This window comes from Natator depressus, chromosome 3 (assembly GCF_965152275.1).
Source record: "Natator depressus isolate rNatDep1 chromosome 3, rNatDep2.hap1, whole genome shotgun sequence".
Taxonomy (NCBI): Eukaryota; Metazoa; Chordata; order Testudines; family Cheloniidae; genus Natator; species Natator depressus.
The window spans coordinates 95,207,885-95,232,475 of NC_134236.1; the positions used below are offsets into that span (position 1 = coordinate 95,207,885).

At 41.0% G+C, this 24,591-nt stretch overlaps 1 protein-coding gene across 25 annotated transcripts in view; it reads right to left on the reverse strand.

Moving 5' to 3' along the window:
- Nucleotides 1–24,591, reverse strand: part of TRDN (triadin) — a 303,373-nt gene that overhangs the window by 270,704 nt on the left and 8,078 nt on the right. Inside the window, exon 1 of one of the 25 annotated variants that reach the window (XM_074948345.1) lies at nucleotides 6,309–6,326. The exons of the other annotated variants lie outside the window; for them this stretch is intronic. The gene's annotated coding sequence lies outside the window, so the exon portion shown is untranslated. Of the gene's footprint in view, nucleotides 1–6,308; nucleotides 6,327–24,591 lie in introns of those variants that run through there. 25 annotated transcript variants of the gene reach the window in all.

Sequence of the window (24,591 nt, forward strand, 5' to 3'; positions counted from 1 at the left end):
CCTGGTTACCAGCCAGGAGCTGAAGAAACAGTGAAGCTGGGGAAAGACTAGTTTTGGTTTAAGACAAAACTTAAACTGTATTATCTAATAGACCAGACCCAAAGAAGAGTCTTGGGGCAGTCTGAGAAACCCAAATTGGCACCAGTTTCCCATGGGAAGACGACTCTACAGAGAGATTTTTCAAGAGTATTCAGCATGAACAAACTCAGGTCCCACTGAATTAACAGGAGTTTTATAATTTATTTAAATGAAAGCAGAGTTAAGTCAATGCTGAGTAGTTTTGAAAATCCCACCCTACATCTACATTGTGGCTGCACAGCTGGTGAAGTACAGATTAAAGTTTCAAATGTGTGTGTGATTTAGGAAATCCCTCTGAAAGTCAATTCTTGAAAATTGGACAGGTTTCTAGCATTCTGAAAATTCTGCCCTAATTCACCACTCTTTCTTGCCTAGTAGCATCCTATATTCTCAACAGATCACCAATCCAGCATATATTCATAAACCCTTAAAACCCTGATATGTTTTCGTGTTAGAAAATAGGGCATACATATTAACTCAGAGAGATGATTTACAAGGATGTCTCAACTTAAACTATGGGAAAAGAAGTCTTGTGTGTCTTGCAAGTGATGGTAAAAAAAATTTAAAAAAATAATAAAAAAAACCCCCTACCCTCCCTTTATTCTGAATTTGTTTGTAAAGGCCATTACGCCTTCAAGACATTTAGCCTTCTCCTTGTGTGGTTGTTTCTATTGTGCGTAATTTTAAAGAAAACTTTTATATGATGCAGCTTATTCAAGCATTATAACTAAGGAAAGCATTAGCATTGAAAAGTCTTCAGACGATATTGTTGATCCTGTCAAAATAAGTCGTGTGTGATTGAGATTGCATTGTAATATCCTACACAGTAATTTATACCTTAAGTCACTGCAGAAAGAAGGAAAGTAGGGAAAGTTGTAAAGGTCAGATTTCAAATTCTTACAGAAAAAGGTAGTGGATTTTAATGGGATATTTTATACAGCATATTAAGTCTACAGCCATATCCCTTTATGCAGTAATTTTCTGAGAATTCAAAAGACCAGCAATATTAACTATGAGAACATAAAAATGGTCATACCGGGACAGACCAATGGTCCATTTAGCACAGTATTCAGTCTTCCAATAGTGGCTGATGCCAGATGATTCAGTAGGAATGAACAGAAGAGCACAATTTATAGTGTAATCCATCCCTTGTCATCCAATCCCAACTTCTGGCAGTCATAGGTTTAGGGACACTCAGAGCATGGGATTGCATCCCTTACCATCTTGGCTAATAGCCACTGATGGACCTATCCTCCACGAATTTATCAAATTATTGTTTTAACTCAATTATACTTTTGGCCTTCACAATATCCTGGCAATGAGTTCCACAGGTTGACTATGCATTGTGTGAAGTAGTATTTTAGGATGTTTGTTTTAAATGTATTGCCTATACATTTCATTGGGTGACCCCTGGTTCTTGTGTTATGTGAGTGATAAATAACACTTTCTTCACACTGTTCATGATTTTATAATCTCTATCGTATCTCCTTAGTCATTTCTTTTCCAAGCTGAAGAGTCCCAATCTTTTTAATCTTCCCTCAGATGGAAGTTGTTCCATGCCCCTATTCATTTTTGTTCCCCTTCGCTGTGCTTTTTCCAAATCTAGTATCTTTTTGAGATGAGGTGACCAGAACTGCATGCAGTATTCAAGGTGTAGGCATATCATGGATTTAGAGAGGGACATTATAATATTTTCTGTCCTATCTTTCCCTTTCTTAATCGTTCTAAGATTGTTAACTCTTTTGACTGTTGCTGCATATTGAGCAGACGTCTTCAGAGAACTATCCACAATGACTCCAAGGTCTCTTTCTTGAGTGATAAAGCCAATTTAGACCACATAATATTGTATGTCTAGTTGGGATTATGTTTTTAAAATGTGCATTACTTTGCATTTAACAACACTGGGCAAGAAAATGGCAGATAAAATTCAGTGACCCAGTTTTGTGAGATCCCTTTGCAAATTTCACAGTCCACTTTAGACCTAACTATCTTGCATAATTTTGTATTGTCTGCAAACTTGCCACCTCACCGTTAACCATTTTTTTCAAGATCATTTATGAATATGTTGAACAACACTGGCCCCAGTACAGATCTTTGGGGAACCTTGCTATTTACCTCTCTCCACTGTAAAAACTAACCATATATTCCTACCCTCTAACCACTTACTGATTCATGAGACGACCTTGCCTCTTATCTGATGACTGCTTACTTTCCTTAAGAGCCTTTGGTGAAGGACCTTGTCAAATGCTTTCTGAAAGTCCAAGTACTCTATATCCACTAGATCACCCTTGTCCACTTGTTTGTTTGGCCTCCTCAGAGAATTCTAATAGATTGGTGAGGCATGATTTCAGTTTACAAAAGCTGTGTTGACTCTTCCCCAACATACCATGTTTATCTGTGTGTCTGATAATTTTGTTCTTTACTATAGTTTCAACTAATTTACCTGGTACTGAAGTTAGACTCACCAACCTGTAATTACCAGCATCTCCTCCAAGCTTATTTAAGCAGTATGTTACATACACCAGCGAGTAGTTCTACAATTTAATATTTCAGTTCCCTCAGAACTCTTGGTTGACCAATATAGAATATGAGACCTCCAAAGAATATCAATACTAGAACTGCGTGAAGTTTTTAAGCCAAAACTCTCCCAACAAAAAAACTGCAGATTCAGGTTGCCCAAAACATTTTGCAAATTTATGTTGATGCACCACCAATATTTTGGTAGGAAAAAATTCCAGAAAAGTCAAAGTTTCATTTTTACGTTTTCTAAGTGAAACACTGATTGAAAATGACTTTTCTTTTTGAAATTTGCTTCAATTTCATTTTAAGTTAAAACTCAAAAAAAAAAAACATTTAGTTTGACCCAAACCACATTTTTGCATTTGTTTGGATCAGTTAGTGAACAAAAAAAAAATATCAGTTATTCACACTGCTCCAATCAAAACAAAATAAGTGGTCAATACATAAGCAGAGACTTTCTAAGAAAAGGCAAGGTGTTGCAGTAAGTGAGGTTGATTATACTGAGTAAGAAGGGTGCCACTTACTGCAAGTATTGAACTGCCCAAGTATGGTGCTAGGTGGCACTGTGCTGCTGGAGGTGTTCTTCCTGTTAAGTCAGCAAACTCCTGACTTGACCAATTTTTTTTTTTTCATTTAAGATCTGAGGAATGGAGTTTATAGCTTCAAATTCTTGGACAAACACCAATGTGCATTATCGCATTGTCTGTCTAAATTCACTCTATAGCTAAACTATATTAAACAGCTTTTCATTCCAGGCCAGACATGGATGCATTTCAGCGATGGATGAAGTGATCCCTGCATATGTTCTGTAAAGCAGTTTGAGCTGATCAGAATGAGAAGTGTTATGTACCTGTTAGATACAAACGGATGAGCACTTTGGGGCAGGAAATATGTATGTGACCTTTGATCATTGTATTTTATTTCATTTTTGTGCACCTGCATTCTTTATATTTTCTATATGCATACTTTACCTTCTTTGAAGTTCTGAAATAGTAACAGGAATACTCTCTCTTAATGCAGATCTTAGATATCTGACATTTCTGAGGAAGCCAAAGGGATATTCAGATGTATTTGTGAGATGATAAAATGTATCTCACTTTGTATCTTTTGAAATGTCAAACTGAATGTTGGAGGAAAGTGGATTTCATTCATCTTTAAATAGCATGAAATCTTTTGGAACAGGGTACTGTATATATTCCCTATGTTACTAATGTGTGTTTGGAAACTAAACTCTATATAACTCCTAAAGTCCATATAATGTTTCGGAGTGCAAATATTTACTTTAAATGAGTCAGAATAAATAGTAGTCTAAAAATATCACTCTCCACATTTCAGCAACAGCCTGGACAAGTAGATAGGGCATAATACAAAGCCAAAGTGTAAAGAAACACTGAGAAGAGATTTTCAGAGACAAGGATCCTCTGCTGGAACTATTCTGCCACCAGTCCCCAGACATACAGATGTAGGGACTGACAACAGGGTCCGGTCACTTGATTTCCACTATTGGGGAAGCAAATGGGGAGAGATGCGGCCTTCCAAGAAACTAGAATCCAAACTGTATGTCTTTAAAGATCAATATTGACACCTTGAATTACATCCAAAAGTAATTGAGTGCAGTGTAAGGTCTGCTGATATAATAGACTCTCCACATCAGATACCACTAAGCAGTTGGTCTAACATACTATGTACCTGCTGAGGCTTCCATGTGGAGTTTTCATGCGGAGCCCCATGTAAAATGTGTTATAGCAGTTAAATCTGGAGGTCACAAATGTATGGATAACTGTGGAAACTCCATATTTGAGAGAAATGGTCATAAATTATTACACTAGGTACAGATGAAAAAAGCCCTTGTGACCCAGTGTGATGCTGTATGATTGCAACAAATCTTGTACAAATTGTCATGTAAGGTGTCACTGGAAAAGTTATGATTTCCTAAGGAAAAAAGAAAAGGAGTACTTGTGGCACCTTAGAGACTAACCAGTTTATTTGAGCATGAGCTTTCGTGAGCTACAGCTCACTTCATCGGATGCATAGCATATCGTGGAAACTGCAGAAGACATTATATACACACAGAGACCATGAAACAAAACTTCCTCCCACCCCACTGTCCTGCTGCTAACAGCTTATCTAAAGTGATCATCAAGTGATCATCAAGGAAGGCCATTTCCAGCACTGTCTTCACTACCTGCTGGATCGGCGGGCAGTGATCGATCCAGTGGGGATCGATTTATCGCATCTAGTCTAGAAACTATAAATTGACCCCTGAGTGCTCTCCTGTTGGCTCCTGTACTCCAGCGCCGCGAGAAGCGCAGGTGGAGTCGATGGGGGAGCGGCAGCAGTCGACTCACTGTGGTGAAGACATTATGGTAAGTCGATCTAAGTATGTCAACTTCAGCTACGTTATTCATGTAGCTGAAGTTGCGTAACTTAGATCGATTCCCTCCACCCCCAGTGTAGACCAGGGCTAAGTGTGTGTATATGCATGTATCATCTTTGTGTCTAATGTTATGAATATTGGCCCTGGACCTGTATCTTATACATGCATTGTATTCCTGGGTAACACCCACCAGCTTAGATTTGCATCAAGGCCAGACAGTTATGTGTTAATGGCCTATTAAGGACACTTCACTCTAACAATGGCCATAGAAGAAACTCATCCCACCTAGTAAGCCTTCCTGTGGATGCCTCAGCAGAATATGGGCAATAGTTGCCCCTGTGAGTCATCAAAGCATGTAAGGACATGTGATATGTTCGTATGACCCTGGAGTTCATCTGGGGCCAGTATCTTTCCACAAACAGAGGCTGTGGACTTTGTTTGGGACAGTAAAATTCCATGCTCATGGCAGAGGATGTAAAAAGACACATGAGACAGCTCTATGGTGTCTTTATTTCCTGCTTCATTTCTATGGACTGGATTTTTAACAATGAAGCTTTGAACAAGGACTGATGTCCCCCTGTCCCCCCATATGTTTGGGTAATTCCAGAGGGACATTTGCAAGATAGCAGTTGATTACATCACTGCTGTGATCCTGATCTATGAACACTAAAAAGTCACTTGTATGTATATGTACCATTAATAACTCTTTTCTTTTATTATTATATCTTTAGCTTTTAGTTACTAAAGGATTGGCATCAGCATGATTATTGGGTAAGATCTGAGTTATATATTGACCTGGCTTAAGTAGCTGATCTTTTAGGATTGGAAGGACCCTATATCTGATTAATTTGGTTTTCAGTAACCACTCATCATGTAGTCCAGTTTGTGGGTGGTGAGCCAAGGGCTGGGATGCCTAAGGAGACAGCAGTTTGGGCCTCTTGTTAACCAGTGTGGTGAGAACAAGTTCACTTTTGTTACTGGCTTGGTATAATCTAATGATAGAATAACCACCAGTCTGGGGCAAGTCTGCCCTATGTCTCAGCAGTTTGTCCTGAATTTGGCATTTTCAGCTCTGACCCACTGAGGCATAGTGACACTCAGGGGGCCATTGGTGCCAACAGTCAGAGTACCCAGGGGTGCACAGAGTTTTACAGTGATCCCCTGGGTCAGATATCTGCATAATAGTTAAAAGGGTGGTCTTTACTGAGTCAGTAGAACCACTGGTCATCAATCACTGCAAAAGGTATGTACAGTTAATATTTAAGGAGACAGATAGATAAAATTATGGTTGTAAGGTCTTGGAGTTAAGGCAAGTTACCAGGAAGTGACATACCTCAAAGATGTTCCCTTCAGGCAGGAGGTAACTGACTCCCATCTCCCTGTCTGGCCATTTGTGTATTGCATGCCTTGTTGCATACTGACCCAGGTGTGAATGGAATGGCTGTGAAATCTTAAAGAGTGGAAATCTGCAGGAAGAAATAAACACAAGGGGCTGTCTTGTTTATGAATAAAGACAAAGGATTGGGCTGGTATATCCTGGAGTGCAATGGGACACTGAATTCTTCACCGAGGAGGCAAACTGACAGAGTGCTTGCCCCTTGCAGCCAGCCCTGCTGTAAAGCACTGCAAGGATTTGGAGTGAGCAATATTCTACAAGATACGAGTATCTCGTTAAGTCTAGGCTCTAGAATGGCTGTTATGATTTTATTTTATATGTAACCATTTATTCCCAGTACTGCTGCTTGGTACTACTTGAATCTCTAGGCTTTGTTAACTAAACTTAGACTTGATTTCACTATAAGCATCTAAGTGCTGTGTGTTTAAGCAGAGAGGTGATCTGAGGTGGAACTGGTAAGCTTGTGTGTACTACTTCTTTGGAAGCTGTGATTCTGTGAATACTGAGTGTGTCCACTGGATCAGAAGGTGGACATTCTAGGGAGACCCTCGGAGGGCTCAAAGGTTGGGTTGTGCCAATTGCTAACCTGTAAGTGACAGTGGGGCTTGAGAGGCCTAACAAAAAGTGCTCGAGTTGCTGTAGCTGGAGGAGTTGGGGATCTGACCCATGGCAGGAATAGGCCAAGGCTACCTAACGCTAAGGTCAGGTGGTGGTGAAGTGCCTCACAACCCTGGATATCCCTGGGAAGTGTAACAGAACTCTTGGGCAACAAAACTACATGAGACTGCAGCAACAATCAAGGATAATATACTAACTATATTACAAACCAAGCTTGTCAAAACCTCTCAGCAGTAGGGGCACACCCACTATCCCCACTATTCTCTCTAGAACCATCCCTGAATCAATTAGCATCAATTCAGTCTTGCCTACGCTGACCCTCAGCCCATCTCACTCAAGACTTTATCTTGGCCACATGCTGGAAAAAGAGAAACACTGTTCAATCCAGGTTTGATGGGGAAAAAAGACTGTTGCATACCAGGCAGGTACAGTGCCACACAGCCCAAAACATCTCACTTTCTTCCCCACTTGCTTCAGAATGCCAAACAAGAACACCTTTAAGAGAGATGAGCAATTGCCAGCAGGACCCTATGGGATCCCTCTGATGGGGGAAATAAAGCAGAATCACGCAAAAAAAAATAATGTTCACCCCGGTAACAGTACAAAATCAGCAATAGAGGGCTGTGAACAGATTTAAGGAATCACAGTGGACATCTGACCTTTGTCCATTGCTAAGAGATCATCAGCAAATGAGACTACCAGGCCATGTGTGTCCTATTCAAACCTGAAACCTAAGGAATTCAGATATTGTGAGAGTTGCATCACTTTCTCAATAAACTTATGCAAAAGGATCGGTTGGTGCAAGAGTTACCAAAAATCAGTGGCCTCAAGAACACTCATTTCAGGGTTGCTGTTACCTGTGTCCCACCCCCAAATATTTCCTCACTTGATTTTACTGGGGCATAGGTCCCACTCCATTAGCAATCTGAAGTTCCTCCAACACATTTAACATCCCAGTAAATTCAACTGGAGAAAACAAAAAGATGCCCTAGTGTGGTGCTACTCGGATTGCAGCTTATGAGCCACAAGTGGCTCTTTAATGCGTCTCCAGCGGCTCTTTGCTCTTTGAGGGCTCATAGTGGGGTTCCCCCTGTGAGTCACTGACAAGAGCTCTCAAGCCTGGAAAGCACTTAGAAGGGCTTCTTGGTGTGGATCTGAGACTAGTCGATCTGCCAGTGCACAGATCCACCATTACAGTACACACAGGACACTACATCCTTGAGGCTACATTAGAAGCAGCAGACTGGCTCTGCAGCAGATAACTTTTGGCCTGAAGGAGTGGATTTATTTTCCATCCCCCATGGCATTTTCATTTTCACAGTTTGAGGCAAAGATTGGTCTTGTAGTCAGTGATATGAGGAAGATGGAGGAACAGGCCTTTTCGTCAAGGTAAACCATCTTCAAACGATCTACTCTTTCAAGACTTTAAGTCCTGGCCTTCACTAGGAAAATAGGTTGGTATAACTACATTGCTCGGGGGTATGAAAAATCCACACGCAGGAGCGATGCAGTTAAACTAACCTGAGCCTGGTGTAGACAGCGCTAGGTCGACAGGAAAATTCTCCCATCAATCTAGCTATTGCCTCTTAGGGGAGTGGACAAGAGAAGCCCTCCTGTCAACATAGGTAGCATCTTTGCAACTGTACTGCCGTAGCATTTCAGTGGAGGTGTAGATGTGACATACCAAGGGTACAATCTAGACTAGTGAGTAGCTCTACCATCCCCACCCTCTAATCTGGGGTGCCCTTTGTACTGTTTTGCTGCTGTAGCCTCCAGTCAGGACTCAAAACAGCCTCCAGCATGCAAGTCACACTCAGTTCCAGATCAGAGGGCAGGGATGGCAGAGCTATTCATTAGTAAGGCTGCGTGTCTGTCACGGAGGTCACGGATTCCGTGACTTTCTGTGACATCCGTGACTTCCGCAGTGGCTGGTGCCGGCTCAGGGGCAGCCCCTGGGCCACCAGCAGCAGTTTGGGTGTGGAAGGGGGCTCAGGGCTGAGGCAAGGGGTTGAGGTGCGGGTGGCGCTTACCTGAGGGGGGGATCCCTGGCTCCCATGGGCATATCCCTGCAGCTCCTAGGCGGAGGGGCCATGGAGCTCCATGCACTGCTGGCACCCGCAGGCACCACCCCTGAAGCTCCCATTGGCTGCGGTTCCCGGCCAATGGGAGCTGCAGAGCTCACACTTGTGGCAGGAGCAGCACGCGGAGCCACCCTGGCTGCCCCCCCCCACTAGGAGCTGCAGGGACATGTGGAGCTGGGTAGGGAGCCTGGGAGCCCTGCCATCCCTCTCCCAACGTACCGGGGGGGTCCCAGGCCTCACGCTGCTGCCCCCCCCCACCAGCACCAATATGGGTCCTGGGCTGCGCACCACCGCCCACCACCCCCGCAGCACCAGTGGGGGGTTCCGGGCCATCCCCCCATCACCCACGGCATCACCTCCCCCCCAAGTTTTAGTTAGGGATATATAGTAAGTCATGGACAGGTCACGGGATGTGAATTTTTTTTTACTGCCCGTGACCTGTCCATGATTTCTACTAACAATACCTGTGACTAAAACGTAGTGTTACTCATTAGTCTAGACTGTACCCTGGGTATATCACAGTAGACAGGCCCTAACATTGCAACTGCCTTTCAGACTGACTGAGTCTCTTAAATTTGGAAGGCAGTCAAGCATTATTTTTATTATCCAAGTTAGGTTTGCAAACCACTTTGCTGAAGTCCACTCAGTAGCTATTCAGTCTTTTGGACTTATGTAGAATGCCAATCTATTTTGTCCAGGGTCTTATTTTTTTATTCAGGTAATGGAATCTAGGGAGGCTATGGATTTCAGAAAAATGCATGTAACTAAAGAGTAAGTAAGTGGATGCCCCCGTTTGTGAATAGGGCAATTACAGCCAGGTGTTGTTTTAAGCATGGAGTTAAAACCTGGAGTTAAGCATGGAGTCATTTTAAGCATGGTCTATGGCCTCATATGCATGCTAATGCAGTTTAGATATACACCTGATGAAGTCAAATAATTAAATAATAATTATTTGGTAAGCTCTCTATTCTGCATAATTATGTAAGGTTTGGATGTTTTCAAATTTTTAAGTAAATCAGTTACTCTTACCATATGAACACTATTACATGAGGATGCCATGTATTTGGCATTATTTACTATACCATGTATGTTGAGAACTTTCTTGGACTGGGGTATACATTTTAGAATCTTAATTCAAGTACTGTATAGAAAGTGATGTTTTAGATATGATATAATCATTAAGATATTCAAAATAAACCATCTTCTATTTTAGATATATTTGAATTCAAAGGATTTTTATCCTACCTTTCACTGAATGTGTTTAAAGCTTTGTTATCCTACCAATAAATCTTCCAGATTAATCTCTTTCAAGATTAAAATGTCACTCTTCTGAGTCACCCCTACAATTAAACTGGATCATAATCTTTCTTTCCTTTCAAAGGACTGAGTACTGTAATGAAAACTTCTTCCTAAGGTAACACGCCTTTTAAATAGATAAATATTTAACTGTATTTTGGAGAAAAAACATACACTGTTTACTTTCTATGATTCAATGAGTCATGACTTTTTGAGAAAGTGAAGATGTTAGTGAAAAAAATTATATTTCTTAGTAGTTCATTGGTAGTTCAGAAGTGCTGCTTTATAACTTTGGCATTCTATTACTTGTAGAATATGTGCATATAATGTCTTGTGACAGAAACTTGTAAAGAAAAATACATTATTTTTAGATTTGAATGTACTCTGAAAGAGCTATGAAAGAGCAAGCAGCGTTATAAATTGGGCAAAATTCATGCCTGGTGTAACTCCACTGAGTTACACCAAGCATGAATATGGCTCTGTGTCCAGGACCTTAGTCATGTTCTCTATAGATCCAAAGGACTTGATGTAGTGTAGCTCAAAAAGTGTTCTACATTAAAATTACAACATGAAAGAGTGAGATGAAACATCTCTGTGCCTTTTTATGCTTTTTATGTATATATTATGGACCAAATTCTACTGTGAATCTCAGGCAAGAAGCTGATTTCTAATGATTTCTCATAAAATGGCATCTCCCACGCATATTTTCACAGGTTATTTTTCACATGTTCTCAGTCAAGTTGGCATCACTATAAAACTCCATTTGTGTAACCTTTCTAAATCAGTAGTTTCAGAACTTTAAAACAGGAAAAAAATTGGACTTCTCCAAATGTCATCTATCAAATTATGGCCCATCATGCCCCCCCCCTCTTTTCTGAATGCACATGATGCAGCTGAACCTGAAAGGAGTAACATGGCTTTTACATTTACATCAGATGGGTAGTCCATGAAGAAGATGTACAGAGTTACATGTTTACATATATACATCTGCTAATCCAAAGTTCCTACTGCTTTCAGAGGCAATACTGGTGCCATGATTTACATTTGTGGATGCCACCAAGCTGGGAGGGGTTGCAAGCACTTTTGGAGTACAGAATTAGAATTCAAAACAACCTTTGCAAATTGGAGAATTGGTCTAAATTCAACAAAGACGAATGCAAAGTACTTTACTTAGAAAGGAAAAATCAAATGGAAAACTGCAAAATGGGAAATAACTGGCTTGGTGGCAGTATTGCTCGAAAGGATCTGGGGGTTATAGTGAATCACAAACTGAATGAGTCTGTGAGGTAAGGAAGTACTATTACCCCCACGTTATTGATGGGGAACTAAGGCACAAAAAGGCTAAGACCCTGTCTACATAGGGACGCTCTGGAAAGTTTATCCAAACTAACTACAGGCGTGAACTAAAAGTGGATTAAACTGCATTAAAACTTTGTGTGCACACACTCATTCAGAACTAAAATGAACTGAATTAAGACTATTTTAAAATTAAGCTAAACTGAACGAAGGCCACTTTCTTTCTAAATAAAAGTCCACACAGTCCACACAGGAGTGTAATGCAGTTTAACTAATCTGCTTTTAATTCACTCCTTTAGATAATTAACTTACCAGAGTGTCCCCATGTGGACAAGCCCTAAATCAGTGGCTCTCAACCTTTGCAGACTACTGTACCCCTTTCAGGAGTCTGATTTGTCTTGCATACCCCAAGTTTGACCTCACTTAAAAAATACTTGCTGACAAAATCACACATAAAAATACACACGTGTCACAGCACATTATTACTGAAAAATTGCTCACTTTCTCATTTTTACCGTTATAAAATCAGTCAACTTATATTATACTTACATTTCAGTGTATAGTATATAGAGCAGTATAAGCAGGTCCATTGACTGTATGAAATTTTAGTTTGTATTGACTTTGCTAGTGCTTTTTGTGCAGCCTGTTGTAAAACTAGGCAAATATGTAGATGAGTTGATGTACCCCCTGTAAATACCCCTGGTTGAGAACTACTGCCCTAAGTGACTTGTCCAAGGTCACAAAGGAAGGCTGTCATTATCCCCCCACATCTCAAACCATTTGTACCTCCCCCATTTTTTTTTACTAATATGCATAGAAGCAATCCTTAAACTTTCTATCTTTAGGATTTTAAAATATCAAAGATACTGGCATGTATTCTTCATTGTTTCAGCAAAGTTTGAAGCAGTTCTCTGAAGTTTCCTTAATATTCATATAACAGTCTCAGGCTCATATCTTTGCCAGTGTAATGAAAACAGATAGATATATCCTTTGCAGATTTAGAAGTTGATAGTCCTTTCTGAATTTTCAAGAAAGCTTCAGAGAGATACTAAGTTATTCAATTATTCAATGTACATCTCTAAAAGATTTCACAGCCTGTTATAGTCTGGTCAAGGGACTATTCATCATCGGACCTTTCTGTATTAATTTCCTTTTCCTTTTCTATTATATAAATAGAGTGCAGTTCCAATGGTAATTAGATAAGTGCTAATAACAAATAAAAAATGCATACTTCCAACTTTATTGAAGCTGAGCATTTACACTACAGTTGTTATTGCAGCTTTTCTTGCATTGACTATAACCATACAGTTACATCACTGACAATTTCTCTCACTAATACAATTCTTCATCACTGCTCCTAAAAAGGAAAACAATTGGGAACTAACAAACACAGCAGATACATGAGTCTTACAGTGGCTGCATGGAATATACAACACGTGTGAAGCAAAAGTACTGAGTGACTAGTGATCTGTACAATAGGTACAGTGTAAAATAACTAAAGAGGTGGGGATTTATTTCCCAAGCCATTGTGTCTTCTTTTATCAGTTAATCCTAGCACAATTACAATCAAAATAAAAACACAAATAACGACTAGCATACAGGGAAGATTTTGATACAGAAGTAATCAAGGTATCTGAGTATAGCAAATCATAATAGAGTGCCACCATTTGTAATTTATAGTTACATATTTTAAGAAAGTCTGGGAATATCAACATTAAAAAAAGATGTAGGGCTTAGGCAAGTATATTTTAGATGATTTTTAATTAACTGATTTGCTGAGTTCCGCACAGAAAGCAGTAGCACATAATTATTCAATGCCTTTAAAGAACTGTTCCTAGATTCTTTATAGTAATAGAATACTACCTGCTGAGTGCTGGCTACTGCAGACTCACTCACCACAATTGCGTTGGATCAGATTACTCTGATAGCTGTGCCTTTTTGAGGTCTTTGTTCTGTCTGGCCCATTGGGTTTTTCTCTCTCACTTTCAAGTGTTACATCTGTTTTGCCTCCTTCAAAGTCTTGTTCTCTGGTCGTTTATTACAATGAGGTCTGCAAGCACATGTGAGCTAGCTGTGAATCTGTAACTTCTCTTATCCCATGACTTAGCAGGGTATTTCTGTTGTTTTGGTGCTGTTTTTTTTAATTTGATCATATCATATGTTAACACCCAGATAAGAATAAGTTATTGATTAAAGTCTTTAAAATGTTTAAAATATATTCTAATATCTGTCCATTTTTAGAACTCAGGTGTAAATTAAGAGTACATAAAAATGTACTAGTATTTTATTTAAACTGAAATCAGAATGAAAGGTACAAAATTGAAAGCACATTAGACTGAAGTCTTCTGTGTCCATGACAGTCCAACCTTCTTTATGCTTCCTCTTAAATGTGCTTAACTGTGACTACAGAAGCAGTGTTTCCAGGGATGAGAGGATAAATTCAGTTTCTACATCCATTTGGCCCTTGTTCTCCCAGCTGAGATTCCAGACAAGATAGCCAAGTCATGGTTTGAGATGTGGACACCTGTCTATAGGAACTTGAATGAGAATTAATACATTTCACAAAGTGATTTTCAAACATCTAGATGGATAAAATTTACTATCAAAGAAATTTGAGCCACATTCAAACCAGTTCCCAACAGCTAAAAGCTGTTATATTCTCTATCAATGTCTTCAAATGGATTTTTTCTACAATGGGAGAAAAATTATATTTGTTCATCTGACTTACTATACAGTATTATGAAAAAAGAAACCATAATTTGGTGCCTCTTCTTATCAATGTGTTTGCAAAAACACATCTTAGGTTTATGTTCCACACAGTGGTCATCAAAGAAACCGGAACACTTGTTCTAGCTATCATTGAAGAACTGCCAATCAGTCAAAATCCAAGTGCTTAGTAGTCAAAGCCAAGACATTCATTAATAAGCAAACTTGTGTTTTCATTGTGAATTTGCATAGATACAGAGAAAAGCAAATTAAAATAATATGATGAAAATGTAAAGAGCAGATTTAAGTGGCTAAAGTCAACTATGGAATAACTGGAAAACAGATGATGATTCAGTCCAGGAAAATTTGCAATTAAAGCTGAAATTATGCCTTTCATATACCCTGTGGTGGTTCTATTTTACAGGGCAACACAGGTTACCTTAGATTGCAGATATCATACAAAACTTGTCATGTCTATGAACAACAGGGCACAGCATGAAAGAAGTTTTAGGCCTTAATCCCGCAAAAATGTACGCATATCCTTAACTGTAAGCACATGAGTAATCCCACTGATTAATTATTTGCAGGATCAGGGCCAAAGTTTCTAAATTCTAATTAAAGATGAACAAAATAGCATTTGAGGAAGAGCTTGGTGGAGCAGGAAGAACAAAGTGATTGCATTAGGATATGGAGATTTTTGAGATTTAAGATTGGAATAAAAATGACATTAACTACTGGAATTGAAGCACCTGGTGATAACCATACATACACACTTTCCCTCTGCTGGAAGGATTGACTTCCCAATGGCAGGACTGACAAATACATGAAGTTATTATTTTTTTATTGTTAGTGGTATGTTTCTATTAATAGGATGTGATCCAGCAGATGTTACCTGCAGCTTTCTAGGTTATGTAACCATTACAAGATTAATAATTTTGCATTGATTTACAGTTAGCATAAATCCTCAGGAACTGAAACCATGTCCCCGTTCTTGAATTCACATGCCACCTCTTCTCATGATATTTCCAGGTCTACTGAAATCAGGGAGCAGTGGAAACTGATAAAAGTCTGTGGTTTACACACTAAAGGCCAGTTTATGCTCCCACTGAAATAAAACAAAACTCCCTTTGATTTCCATGAGAACAGGAGCTAGACCCAGGAAGTTGATAGGACACACGTCTGAATCTCATAAGTAATAAAGTGGTTATTAACAGCAGATCTGCCAACTCATGTCATTTGATCAGGAATAACAAATATTGTTATATATTATTATTTTTATTAGAGACTCAGACCCTGGCGTTCTGTGATTATATGAGGATCTCAGCTTTCACAATAAGTTTCTAGGCCTCACTGTTGCATAAAGATTGAAAATGTGAACTTTATAAGCTCAAACACCAGGTAGGGGGAGAGGGCAAGAGAAGAGACCCAGAATTTATTATTTGTGGGCCTGACTGTATAAAAAGCCAGTCAGCTGCGAACCAGCTGAGCAGCAAACAGCAGAGTGGCTAACAGAGGGAGTTTGCCTGGGATCTCCCTGAGAGGAGGTACGCTAAGGGCTGCATGAAGGGGGCTGTGTTGGTGAGTATCTGAGTGTCTGTTGTGGGGACAGTTTGACTGTGTGGTTTGAAAAGTGTGAATTGGGAGTGCTTGGTTCCAGGTGAGCCTTGAGTGGGCCTGACTGTATAAAAAGCCAGTCAGCTGCAAACCAGCTGAGCAGTGAACAGCAGAGAGGCTAACAGAGGAGTTTGCCTGGGAGTTTGCCTGGGGAGAGCCCGCTGAGGCTTACATCTTGCCGGCTTCTCTGAGTAGTTACTACAACTCCTGAGGAAGCTCGTAGAAGGAAGGTAATATGGATGGGGGGTGTTCAGCTGTTGTGACCTGCACTGGATGTGCCATGTTTGTCTTTCTTCCACAGGACAGAAGCGACTTTGTCTGTACAAAGTGCAAGCTGGTCGCCATATTGGAAGAGAAGGTTCAAGGTCTGGAGAAACAGGTATCAACCCTGCGTTGCATAAGAGAAACTGAAGATTTCCTGGACAGACGTCAGGATATGCTTCTATGGGCACAATGTTCTGAAGATTCAGAGCAGGCTGCGCAGCGGGGACAGGAGGACGGTGAAGAAATTTGGCAGCATGTGACCTCCAAAAGAAGAAAGGGGAGCGTCCATGTACCAGCAATGCAGATACAGGTAAGCAACCGTTTTCATGTTCTCTCCACAGGTACGAATGCAGAGAATGGACTAGATGATACATCTGAGGGAAGGGAACAGAAGGAGACTCCGCCGATTGGAAGGTATGAGATGCACTGTCCTAGGGATGGGGGATCCATGACCACTGCTCCCACGAGAAGGAGGCAGGTGGTGGTGGTCGGGGACTCTCTCCTCAGGGGGACTGAGTCATTTATCTGCCGTCCCGACTAGGAAAACCGAGAAGTGTGCTGCTTGCCAGGAGCTAGGATTCACGATGTGACGGAGAGACTGCCGAGACTCATCAAGCCCTCGGATCACTACCCCTTCCTGCTTCTCCACGTGGATACCAATGATACTGCCAAGAATGACCTTGAGCAGATCACTGCGGACTATGTGGCTCTGGGAAGAAGGATAAAGGAGTTTGAGGCTCAAGTGGTGTTCTCATCCATCCTCACCGTGGAAGGAAAAGGCCTGGGTAGAGACCATCAAATCGTGGAAGTCAACAAATGGCTACGCAGGTTGTGTCGGAGAGAAGGCTTTGGATTCTTTGACCATGGGATGGTGTGCCAAGAAGGAGGAGGAGTGCTAGGCAGAGACGGGCTCCACCTAACGAAGAGAGGGAAGAGCATCTTTGCAAGCAGGCTGGCTAACCTAGTGAGGAGGGCTTTAAACTAGGTTCACCGGGGGAAGGAGACCAAAGCCCTGAGGTAAGTGGGAAAGTGGGATACCGGGAGGAAGCATGACCAGGAGTGCATGAGAGGGCAGGACTCCTGTTTCATACTGAGAAAGAGGGACGATCAGCGAGTTACCTCAAGTGCCTATACACAAATGCAAGAAGCCTGGGAAACAAGCAGGGAGAACTGGAAGTCCAGGCACAGTCAAAGAATTATGATGTGATTGGAATAACAGACTTGGTGGGATAACTCACATGACTGGAGTACTGTCATGGATGGATATCAACTGTTCAGGCAGGGCAGAAAAGGTGGGGGAGTTGTACTGTGTGTAAGGGAGCAGTATGACTGCTCAGAGCTCAAGTATGAAACTGCAGAAAAACCTGAGTGTCTCTGGATTAAGTTTAGAAGTGTGAGCAACAAGGGTGATGTCATGGTGGGAGTCTGCTACAGACCACCGGACCGGGGGATGAGGTGGACGAGGCTCTCTTCTGGCAACTCACGGAAGTTACTAGATCGCAGGCCCTGCTTCTCATGGGAGACTTCAGTCACCCTGAGGTCTGCTGGGAAAGCAATACAGTGGTGCACAGACAATCCAGGAAGTTTTTGGAAAGTGTAGGGGACAATTTCCTGGTGCAAGTGCTGGAGGAACCAACTAGGGGCAGAGCTCTTCTTGACCTGCTGCTCACAAACCGGGAAGAATTAGTAGGGGAAGCTAAAGTGGATGGGAACCTGGGATGCAGTGACCATGAGATGGTCGAGTTCAGGATCCTGACACAGGGAAGAAAGGAGAGCAGCAGAATACGGACCCTGATACTAAACTGGGAGGAGTGGTAGATACGCTGGAGGGGAGGGATAGGATACAGAAGGACCTAGACAAATTGGAGGATTGGGCCAAAAGAAATCTGATGAGGTTCAATAAGGATAAGTGCAGGGTCCTGCACTTAGGATGGAAGAATCCAATGCACCGCTACAGACTAGGGACCGAATGGCTAGGCAGCAGTTCTGCAGAGAAGGACCTAGGGGTGACAGTGGACGAGAAGCTGGATATGAGTCAACAGTGTGCCCTTGTTGCCAAGAAGGCCAATGGCATTTTGGGATGTATAAGTAGGGGCATAGCGAGCAGATCGAGGGACGTGATCGTTCCCCTCTATTCGACACTGGTGAGGCCTCATCTGGAGTACTGTGTCCAGTTTTGGGCCCCACACTACAAGAAGGATGTGGATAAATTGGAGAGAGTCCAGCGAAGGGCAACAAAAATGATTAGGGGTCTAGAGCACATGACTTATGAGGAGAGGCTGAGGGAGCTGGGATTGTTTAGTCTGCAGAAGAGAAGAATGAGGGGGGATTTGATAGCTGCTTTCAACTACCTGAAAGGGGGTTCCAAAGAGGATGGCTCTAGACTGTTCTCAATGGTAGCAGATGACAGAACGAGGAGTAATGGTCTCAAGTTGCAATGGGGGAGGTTTAGATTGGATATTAGGAAAAACTTTTTCACTAAGAGGGTGGTGAAACACTGGAATGCGTTACCTAGGGAGGTGGTAGAATCTCCTTCCTTAGAGGTTTTTAAGGTCAGGCTTGACAAAGCCCTGGCTGGGATGATTTAACTGGGAATTGGTCCTGCTTCGAGCAGATGACCTTCTGGGGTCCCTTCCAACCCTGATATTCTATGATTCTATGACTTCAGAAAAGCAGACTTTGACTCCCTCAGGGAAGTGATGGGCAGGATCCTCTGGGAGAATAACATGAGGGGGAAAGGAATCCAGGAGAGCTGGCTGTATTTTAAAGAATCCTTATTGAGGTTACAGGGACAAACCATCCCGATGTGTAGAAAGAAGAGTAAATGTGGCAGGCGACCAGCTTAACTTAACAGTGAAATCCTTGCTGATCTTAAACACAAAAAAGAAGCTTACAAGAAGTGGAAGACTGGACAAATGACCAGGGAAGAGTATAAAAATATTGCTCGGGCATGCAGGAGTGAAATCAGGAAGGCCAAATCACACCTGGAGGTGCAGCTAGCAAGAGATGTTAAGAGTAACAAGAAGGGTTTCTTCAGGTATGTTGGCAACAAGAAGAAAGCCAAGGAAAGTGTGGGCCCCTTACTGAATGAGGGAGGCAACCTAGTGACAGAGGATGTGGAAAAAGCTAATGTACTCAATGCTTTTTTTGCCTCTGTCTTCACGAACAAGGTCAGCTCCCAGTCTACTGCACTGGGCAGCACAGCATGGGGAGGAGGTGAACAGCCCTCTGTGAAGGAAGAAGTGGTTCGGGACTATTTAGAAAAGCTGGACGAGCACAAGTCCATGGGGCCGGATGCGCTGCATCTGAGAGTGCTAAAGGAGTTGGCAAATGTGATTGCAGAGCCATTGGCCATTATCTTTGAAAACTCATGATGATTGGGGGAAGTCCCGGACAACTGGAAAAAGGCTAATGTAGTGCCCATCTTTTAAAAAAGGGAAGAAGGAGGATCCTGGAAACTACAGGCCAGTCAGCCTCACCTCAGTCCCTGGAAAAATCATGGAGCAGGTCCTCAAGGAATCAATTCTGAAGCACTTAGACGAGAGGAAAGTGATCAGGAACAGTCAGCATGGATTCACCAAGGGCAAGTCATGCCTGACTAATCTAATTGCCTTCTATGACAAGATAACTGGCTCTGTGGATGAGGGGAAAGCGGTGGACGTGTTGTTCCTTGACTTTAGCAAAGCTTTTGATATGGTCTCCCACGGTATTCTTGCCAGCAAGTTAAAGAAGTATGGGCTGGATGAATGGACTATAAGGTGGATAAAAAGTTGGTTAGATTGTCAGGCTCAACGGGTAGTGATCAATGGCTCCATGTCTCGTTGGCAGCCGGTATCAAGTGGAGTGCCCCAAGGGTTGGTCCTCGGGCTGGTTTTGTTCAATGTCTTCCTAAATGATCTGGAGGATGGTGTGGATTGCACCCTCAGCAAGTTTGCAGATGACACTAAACTGGGAGGAGAGGTAGATACACTGGAGGGTAGGGATAGGATACAGAGGGCCCTAGACAAATTAGAGGATTGGGCCAAAAGAAATCTGATGAGGTTCAACAAGGACAAGTGCAGAGTCCTGCACTTAGGATGGAAGAATCCCATGCACCACTACAGACTAGGGACCGAATGGCTCGGCAGCAGTTCGGCAGAAAAGGAGTTACAGTGTGTAGTAACTAGGAATAACTAGGGGTTACAGTGGATGAAAAGCTGGATATGAGTCAACAGTGTGCCCTTGTTGCCAAGAAGGCCAATGGCATTTTGGGATGTATATGTAGGGGCATTGCCAGCAGATCGAGGGACGTGACCGTTCCCCTCTATTCGACATTGCTGAGGCCTCATCTGGAGTACTGTGTCCAGTTTGGGGCCCCACACTACAAGAAGGATGTGGAAAAATTGGAAAGAGTCCAGCGGAGGGCAACAAAAATGATTAGGGGACCGGAACACGTGACTTATGAGGAGAGGCTGAGGGAACTGGGACTGTTTAGTCTGCGGAATAGAAGAATGAGGGGGGATTCGATAGCTGCTTTCAACCACTTGAAAGGGGGTTCCAAAGAGGATGGATCTAGACTGTTCTCAGTGGTAGCTGATGACAGAACTAGGAGTAATGGTCTCAAGTTGCAGTGGGGGAGGTTTAGGCTGGATATTAGGAAAAACTTTTTCACTAGGAGGGTGGTGAAACGCTGGAATGCGTTACCTAGGGAGGTGGTGGAATCTCCTTTCTTAGATATTTTTAAGGTCAGGCTTGACAAAGCCCTGGCTGGGATGATTTAATTGGGGATCAGTCCTACTTTGAGCAGAGGGTTGGACTAGATGACCTCCTGAGGTCCCTTCCAACCCTGATATTCTGTGATTCTATGAAAATATCACAATTTTTAAGCTAATTTCATTATTTGGGGGAAGGGAGGGTGCCCCCATGATATTTGAACACTTGGGTGGGCAATACAATTAAAAACAAAAAAATCACAATGGAATTTGAGTGAGCCAGACACTACATCTTTGAGGACTCCGATGTACCCCAACATAGAAGCATTTTGATTACAGCTGAGGAAACTATGTATAAAAATTTGAGGATTTTTGCCTCCGATCAAAAATAGCAAAATTCTGAAATGTAATCACTAAAAAAAGCTATATGTACATTTCTTGAAAGGATCTTTTGCTTTCCTCATCATCCAAAACAGTTCATTATGAATATTTAAAATTTGTGCATTACTAGTTAGTTACATGTCACATGATATTGTCTTTGTTTGGATGATGTATGCAAAATCATCCAATCACCAGACAGTAAGAGTAACACAACATATATAGAATGAGCAACAGCTCAAACCACAAATATCAGATTCAATTATAAAATTAAAAATTTACAATTTGCACCATGGGCTAATTCTGCAATTCAAAGTTTGCTGTCACAGAATATTCAGGCTTAAAATTCACCTTTCACAAGAGTATGCATGTACAAAGTTTATTCATTAGGATACCGAGGAAGAAAATTAAATACAAGAGGGATGCAAACAGAGTTAAAGTAAATCTGTGCAAAATTTTGAATGAATACTCACAGTGAAGTTTGGTTTTGTAGTACTACCATAATTAATTATGATGCCCTATATGGCCGTGGCCTGTTTTAGGATCTCTGAAGTGTGGTATTTTTTAACAACAAGTTGAATACATTTTAAGCTCTTTAGGGCAGAGCCTGTCTTTGATATATATCTGCCCACCACAACAGAGTTCTGGACTTCTAGGCACCAACATAATACAAATAATATATAATAATAATTTTGAAATGGATCGAGTAGTTTTTGTACTCTTGGCAATTTCTGCCAGGCAATGTTATTTCTACTTATTTTTAAAAAATGAATATAGAATGCGGATGAATGGGTGGAAATGGAGAAGTGCAATTAACTGAATCAGTTAGACTGTTTATATCTTTATATGCAGATGCCTTCAGCACTTCTCAGTGTGAGATGCATTAGCCTACACAAGATGACAAATAGAGTATGGCAAATGTAATTTAGCAGGAAACTTTTTTTTCAGTTTAATGAGAAAAAAAACTAATCCACATCACTTCTTTGTTTCTTAAAACTAAAATTATCTTTAAAAATATCATCATAAGAAAATCATATTTTTTTTAGCCTGAATTTAGTTTAGCTAAAAATCTGGTGCTCATTTAGGGCCGGAGTCAGGAAAGCACTTAAAAACTTAGTCCCTATTGGCAACATGTGCTTAAAGTTAAGCATATTTTAAGTGCCCTTCCAAAATACAGATGTTTTCCTGAAGTAAGGTCTGACTTATTTGTAGTTCTTTTCTTACAGGGATTTTCAAAATCAATAGGGTCCCTATTTGACTGAATTGTTTTTTGTTTTTTAAATAGTTGTTTGCAAAATCTTCCTAGTCCTATATTTATAAACTTATCCTTTTTAGCATACTTCTCTGGTTTTTAAAAGAAAACAAAAATTATCCCACCAGCTGCCTAGGTTTCCTGAGCAATTCAACAACAAAATAATGTATGGAGAAAAAAAAAGAAAGGAATCTTTTTCACTTCAAGCACAGAAAAGGTTATGAAATAACAAAAGAAAATATGAAAATCCTTTTGCTTTATGCCCTTTTACATGTTTACTCAGGTAGGAAATGATTTGTTGAAAAAACATGCTTGTCATTTATTACATCTTTGGCCCTAGCACAATATATCGCCATCTCTGCGGTATAGATGAGTGGCATATAATGTCTATAGCAATCAGTTAGCCAGTAGCTCTCACATTTAGGATTAAAATCATACCACCTCATCCCCATAAATCCTTGCCAAAAAAGATGGTCAAGTGGAGCATAATTCAGACTGCTTAAAAGTCTATGTATTTCATACTGCAGCTAACACTCTGAAAGGTCTAAAGGGTCTGGTGAGGTCTGGTGTAAAGGGTACATTTTAGCATATATGCTTATGGACCTTGAGCCAGCAAGCACCTATCTCACATGGATTGTGTCTGTTTTGGGATCTGGTTGCAGGGTCGCAGTAGCCAGGACATGAGTCCATAAAAATAATGCTTTTGTGGTGTTAGTTTTTTCCACCTAAGCCACAAAACAAAGAATTCCTGAATTTCCTGATGAATACCTTTTGCTACAAAAGCCTATAGTAGGTTTACAAACATTCTATATTAAGATGACTCTCTCCTGACAAGACAATCTCTACCCGCAAAAGGGTACTTCTCCACTGGCCTTCACCAGGCAACGCAGGCTGCGGCACAATGGTCTGTCAATACATCACATTAGGAAATTTCCACTGGGATTAGGATTACAACACTATTTAAAAGACAAAACAACAACATAAACAGTAAAAGGCATGAGTGATGTTATGTAGGTGTGGCTTTGCTTTTGCACTGTAGAAATCCATAGTTGTACACATTTTTGGCTGCTACTGTGAAGTGCACAAAATCTCTAAGAGCATGATTTTTTTACTTTCACTTTTTTCTTAAAAAAGATATATTAATATGTATGGTTGCAGTTTTAAACATTCCAGTTGATTTACCAAGGGTGCGTGACCTATGCTCACATTGTATCATACATGTGGTCTTTTAAATTACTAGTTATACTGTTAAATGTACAGCTTTAAGTCCCATTCTGCCTTCAGATATGCTTGCACAGCAGTTGTAGCAGGAATTGGCAGGTGACCAGATGTCCCAATTTTATAGGGACAGTCCCGATATTTGGGGCTTTGTCTTATACTGGCACCTATTACCCCCCACCCCCGTCCCGATTTTTCACGCTTGCTATCTGGTCACCCTAGGTGAGTCTAAAAGCGAAACTGGGTCCTATATGTAAAACATGTGCAAGTTACAGGCCATATGAGTGCCATAACTTGATATATAGATATAAAATTAGATCTAGAAAACAAGAATGGAATATTTATGAGAAAACATTATGATAGGTTTCTCACAATCAACATAACTATTTGCAAGGATTGAAATGAGATTCAGCTGTTCTGAAGTGCATAGAAAACCACAGCTTAAGTCTAGGTAGTAGAATATAGGAAAGATATTTCATTTACATACCAAAGGATCCAACAAAGGCATAGATTCATTGTGCCTTTGAGAATTTGACTCCAGGCAAAGGTATGGGGATACTTTTGATGTTGAGAGAACACACGCATGTACAGGGAGTAGCCAGTCTTTATTCATTACACATATGCAAAGGATTTCTTTAAACTATCTTTGAAGATAGAAAGCAGAGGCTTCTCCAGATAGAAAGTTTGAGTACATTTCCATTACTTTATATTATCTTTTTTTGGAAAATGGGTTTGAGTAGCACTAAATGGAACTTTAAGTCTAGAGATAAACTCATACTGAGCTCTAGAGCGGACTTCAAGAAGGC